The sequence below is a fragment of the Lathyrus oleraceus genome, chromosome 4 (genome assembly GCF_024323335.1).
Source record: "Lathyrus oleraceus cultivar Zhongwan6 chromosome 4, CAAS_Psat_ZW6_1.0, whole genome shotgun sequence".
NCBI lineage: Eukaryota > Viridiplantae > Streptophyta > Magnoliopsida > Fabales > Fabaceae > Lathyrus > Lathyrus oleraceus.
Window position 1 is genome coordinate 304064252 of NC_066582.1, and position 6737 is coordinate 304070988.

A 6737-nucleotide genomic window follows, 5' to 3' on the forward strand; every position below is an offset into this window, starting at 1 on the left:
GTTATCTATGTTCCCGCTCCATTCTCATTTGACAGTACCAAAGCAGTTCCTTGGAACTATGAGCCTGTAGTTTATGTGGGTAACAAACCAGTAATCTTGAAAGAGCCAGATGTGACTAACATCGAAGTGGAAGGGTTTTCGCTCCTGAAGTGATCCCAAACAAAGTAAGTGCACCAACAGTTGAACCAACGAAGGGGAAAGAGGTGAATCCTCTAGAAGCAGGAGAAGGCTCATATAACAAAGCAGTGACTGCTGAAGAGGATAGAGAATTCTTAAAGATCATCAAGAAGAGTGATTACAAAGTCGTAGATCAGCTCAACCAGACTCCTTCAAAAATCTCCATTCTTTCTCTACTTATGAGTTCTGAGGCTCATAGGACTACTCTATTAAAGTTCTTGAGCGAAGCTTATGTGGCAGAAGATATCAGTGTTATTCAGTTTGATAATGTGGTTGCTAATCTCAATGCTAGTAGTTGTTTGATGTTCACTGATGATGATTTACCCCCTAATGGGCGAGAACATAATATGGCGCTTCATATCTCCATTCAGTGTACAGATGTTACTTTGGCTCGAGTACTGGTAGATACAGGTTCATCCTTGAACATGTTACCTAAGACTACCCTGGCACAATTGAATATTGAAGGGGTGCAGATGAGACCCAGTGCTTTGATAGTGAAAGCTTTTGATGGGTCTAAGTGAACAGTTATTGGGGAGATTGACCTCCCAATCCTGATTGGCCCTCAAACTTTCCATATTCCCTTCCAGGTAATGGATATTAGGCATGTCTATAGTTGTCTGTTAGGTAGACCTTGGATCCATGCTGCTGAAGCTGTCACCTCGACACTTCACCAGAAGCTGAAGTTTGTTACTTCTGGTAAGCTGGTATCAGTATCCGGAGAGGAAGATATTTTCGTCATCCATTGACTTCTTTCAGATACATTGAAGTAGGTGAAGACATTGTTGAAACTCCTCTCCAAGCCCTTAAAGTGGTCAATGTGGTCCAGACTAAGCTGAAACTTGTTGAAGAACCCAAAGGGGTCATGTCCTCGTGGAAGAGTGTGAAACCTGCAATTGAAGCTAGTTGCCCTGGAAGTTGGGGCACAGTGATTGAATTACCAGAGAAGAAAGACAAGTGTGGATTAGGATATCAGCCATCTATTGAACTTTTCAAAGATCAAAAGATACATCAGGGGAAGTGATGATCAAGTGAATGCTCTTGAAGATGAAGATCCATATTTGTCCAAGATGGTGTTTTGTGGACCTCCGGATGCCGCTCTCACTAACTAGAAGGCAACAGATGTTCCGGATATAGTTTCTTGTTAAAAATAATTTACTGTTTTCTAAAAAACATCACTTTCATCAATACAAAGCACATTTTTTGAGATCCATGGGCCCAAGGCATATGGATAGCTTTGTAGGGCCCATTTTGTCTTAATATTTAAGACTTATCATCAATACAAAGCACATTTTTTGAGATCCTTGTCTTTCATCTTGTTAATTTTTTTACAAACAAATAAACAACAAAATTAAAAAATGGAAATTTTGATTTCACATCACTTTCATTTTTCAAAATCTTCCGCTAAAAATAAAAATCATTTCCATGCAAATCATTAATAATTGGATCCATTGAACACGATAATGCTATAATTCCCTATGACTTCGACCTCCCAATTAACCAAGCTGAAGAGGATGGTAAGGAAGATTGCGAACTCCCAGAAGAGTTGACCAGACTTTTGAAACAAGAGGAAAAGATGATTCAGCCTCATCAGAAACCAGTGGATATGATCAATTTGGGGACTGAGGAGGATAGAAAGGAAGTCAAGGTCGGAACTGCTTTGAAAAAAAAATATGAAGGAGGAACTAGTCAAGCTACTACATGAATATGTGGATGTGTTTGCTTGGTCATATCAGGATATGCCAGGACTCGACACCAACATAATTGTGCACAAGATCTCGTTGAAGCCGGAATGCCCGCCCATCAAGTAGAAGTTGAGAAGAACTCGACCAAACATGGTTGTCAAGATCAGAGAAGAGGTCAAGAAGCAGTTTGATGCAGGTTTTCTAGCTGTTGCAACTTACCCGCTGTGGATTGCTAATATTGTGCCAGTTCCGAAGAAAGATGAAAAAGTTCGAATGTGTGTAGACTACAGAGACCTGAATAGAGCTAGTCCCAAAGATGATTTTCCTTTACCTCACATTGATGTATTGGTAGATAACACAGCTCAGTTCTCTGTATTCTCCTTCATGGACAGATTCTCAGGATATAATCAGATTAAAATGTCTCCCGAAGATATGGAGAAAACAACTTTCATTACACCATGGGGAACTTTCTATTATAAGGTAATGCCTTTCGGCCTGAAAAATGCTGGGGAAACCTATCAAAGGGCCATGGTGACTCTTTTCTATGATATGATACATAAGGAGATTTAAGTCTATGTGGATGACATGATTGCCAAGTCTCAGACAGAAGAGGAGCATGTTATTCATCTGAAGAAGTTGTTTGTAAGATTGAGGAAATACAGACTGCGCTTAAACCCTGCTAAATGCACTTTTGGAGTCAGATCTAGAAAGCTTCTAGGATTCATTATGAGCCAGAGAGGCATAGAAGTTTATCCCGACAAAGTCAAAGCTATTCAGGAGATGCCAACACCTCGGACAGAGAAGCAAGTCTGTGGTTTCTTGGGCAGATTGAACTATATTTCCAGATTCATCTCGCATCTGACAGCCACTTGCGATCCAATATTCAAGTTATTAAGAAAAGATCAAGCCGTTAGGTGGAAAGATGATTGCCATAATGCATTCAATAAAATCAAACAGTATCTGCAAGAACCACCAATCTTAGTGCCACCAGTTCCAGGAAGGCCTCTCATTATGTTTTTGACAGTACTCGATGAATCCATGGGATATGTACTGGGGAAAAACGATGAGACGGGTAGAAAAGAGCATGATACTACCTGAGCAAGAAGTTTACATAATGTGAAATCAGGTACTCCATGCTAGAAAAGACTTGTTGTGCATTAGCATGGGCTGCTCGTCGTTTGAGACAGTATATGATTTGTCATACAACAATGTTAATACCCAAGATGGATCCCATCAAGTACATCTTCGAGAAACCTAGATTAACTGGAAGAATAGCTCGCTGGCAAATGTTGTTATCAGAATATGACATTCAGTATGTAACTCAGAAGGCCATTAAGGGTAGTGTGTTATCAGAGTACCTTGCGCACCTACATCTGGGGGCTACCAAGCCAGGAAGGAAATTCACTAAAATAGAATCAATTCAAAGACTCTCCGTACACTTCAACAAGTTACAGTTTTTCTCACCTAATCCCTACCCGTGCAATTTCTACCTAAGCACTCTTAGATATGAGAACCCACTCACTTCCCTACAATCACACCTGTGATCTTAAACAACAATCCCTTGAGAAAAGAAAACACTTTTCAATAACACACTCTTGATTTTACTTCACAGTTTCAATCAAGAAGACACACACTTGATCTTGCTTCACAGCTTTGATCAAGTAGACACACACTTGATCTTGCTTCACAGCTTTGATCAAGTATACACACACTCTTGCTTAACAGCTTTAGAGTGACAAATTACAACCACAAATCAGTCCAATTCAATCATCAAAAGATGACTTGAATGGCTTACAAGTCTCGTGACTAAACAGACACAAACCCTAGCTCTCTCTCTCTATATTTCGCTTAGTATTGGTTGTGTGTTAAAACAGGTTTTCCAAGCCCCTTTTTATAGAAGCTTTCAGCTGGGCTTGGACATCTTGAAAACCCTAAATCTATTTTCCAATCAAATCTTCTCATGACAGCTAGTTAGATCTTTTTGGAAAATAAGTAAATCAGGTTGTAATTAATGATTGAATGCGCCTGCAAATCAGATCTTCAATCATACATAGATTGCCATTAATTATGCAATCACAAAACACCAGACATTCACACTGAATGTTCTGTGTACAGGATGTCATGACATCGGGTCTGACATCCTGAAACAATCCTGCATAATTCCATAATTCCATTTATAACTTCCAGTAGGTACAACCATATCAGATGCCATGACCTTGTGTATGACATCTTGAAACAATCTTGCATGATCATGTCTTTCATTTAAACTCCAACAGGTACACACATATAAGATGCCATGACCTTGTGTATGACATTCTGAAACAATCCTGCATGATTATGTTTCTTAAGCTCCAGCAGGTACATAGGATATCTCATGTTAAGACATCACACATAACATCTTGTGAACACTCTTTGTTTTACCAAAATTGCTGCCAACACTTAGAACCAACAAAGAGTGATGGAGATTTAAAGCATGTATGAGAACAAAATAGAAATGAAGAGAATTTACCCAAAAATGACTTATTAGTCAACCTCTTGGAAGCATGTGTCGACCTAAAAAGGTTATGAGTCAACACATACTAAAGCGAATTCAAAAGATTTCAAAAATTAATTATATGTGCTGACCTATACAAACATGAGTCGACGCATACTGAACCAATTTTAAATAATTCAAAAAATTGTTTTTATGTGTCGACCTATACGAAATACGTGTTGACACATGAGGTTTAAAAATTTAAAATTTTGACATATGTGAATTTAGAATGACTTTGGAAGACTCAACTTGACTCATGAATAACTAATTGATGATATACATATGCGTATGATTATTTTTCATAATTTTCTAGCCAATGACATGCAAACACAAAAATGTAAGCATTAAATAGTAAAAGATATAGATCACATTTGAAGATATTTTGAATGAGGCCACTATAAAAATATTAAATGAAACACACAACGGTTACACTTGAAATTTTTGGAAATGAACACTCATAACATGTATCGTATACACAATATAACACATACCTTCGATAAATAAATAGGTAAAAGAAAGAACTTACTTATAAAGCAAGAAAGTGATTGGAACGATATTACCTCACCGTATAAATAACGAAGGATGCACTTGCGTTCCACAAGGAACTCTCAAACGAAAGTTGGAATAAATTCAAAACGTGCCACAAAGTCTTTGAAAACGAATGCTTTTACCATTGTTGTCTTTGCAACAATACTTGTAAGTGTGATTAATAATGTATCCAAGAAGGTTATTGACTTGATGATCATCCTTCATGATTGGACTTTCAATCTTGATCAATCATGATAGTTATCTTGCCTCCTCTTCAGGTTTCATCATCTTAGGTTGATTAATCCCTAATTTGATGTACTTGAGTATGTCTTGTTGAAGACAAACCTACATCATGAAACATAATACCTTTTATGACACTTCTCGGATAGAAAATATTAATATTAATCAACACATTTTTACCAATTAACAGAACACTAAATGTTGACCTCCTTGGTAACACATCATTTCCTCTTTTCCACAAAGTCAAAGAAATAAAGAGATGTCACCTATACCATGTCTTGAGCATCCACAAACAAGATCTCGTACTCTCTTCATAGAGACAAGACATTTATCCTGCAAGATCAACGAGAAATGCTTGGTACCCAATCTTCATTGGGTCCTTGAGGATTAGTGAAATATTTGTTGCATTTGGGTAGCTATTGATAAATGCCTTTAGGAATAAAGAGTATCCTAAACTTGCATTTTTAAATAGTATGACCTTTCTTGCAACAATAATGACAAGATAGTTTGTGATGAGGTGTACTTTTTCTATTTGAGTCATTTTTAACATATTTATGCTTTTTATATGAATGGTTCAAATACCGTTCAAACTTTGATGGATCAATAGCAAATGTAATCTTTGATTGAAATGCTTTGTCCAATTTGACTTGAAGAGTATTTATCTCTTTTTGCCAATTCTGACAAGATTCACAACCAAACCATGAAGGTTTTTCATCCTCATTCTTGTCTATTTGAATATCTACCATAGATTGTTAAAGAGCTTCCATCTTCTTTTCGGTTCCTAAAAGTTTAGTTTCTAAATGTGAAAAGATTCTTTTGTGTGAAGCTAACTTTTTAAAAGGGTCTACGACTTCTCTATGTAGATTTTCAAAAGCTTTTTATAATTGAGAATAAGATGATTCATTAGTAGATTCAAGCTTAGAATAACTTACATTCTTCTTCTTCTTTTTGTTGGTCCTGAAGCAAGTCTTAGCTGATTCGACACTTGATCTTGAGCTTTCATCACCTGAAGAATCACTTTCATTCTCCTAAGAAACATAGGCTCTTCTATACTTGCTAGATTTATTGTGATGGCCTTTCTCTTTGTCTTTCTTGATCATAGGACAATCCAGCTTATAATGACCAACTTCTCCCATATTATAGCATTAACTTCTAAGTTTACCCTTCTTATTCTCATCTTCCTTTGAGGAGTTAAATAGTCTTCCAAATTTGATTAGGTTCTTGTTGGAGTGCTTGACTCTATTTTTTCTTATGTACCTTTGGTACCTTTTTGACGAACAACATCATCTCTTCATCATCAAAATTCTCATCATCTCATGTTTCATAATCACTTTGCTCATTGTTTAAGGACTTTGAGATTGAAGTCTTTAGAGTAATAGACTTCTTCTCTACCTTATTGTCTTTACCTTTCTCCATATTTACCTTCTTCTCATGCTCTTTTTAATGTTTTTCCAGGCAAGTGAGTTATTGCTCATGTTCTTCCAATTTACCAAACATAGTAGTGAGATCAAGTGTTTTAAGATCATTCACATCTTTGATTGTGGTGACCTTGGGCTGCCATTCCCTATTAAGACACC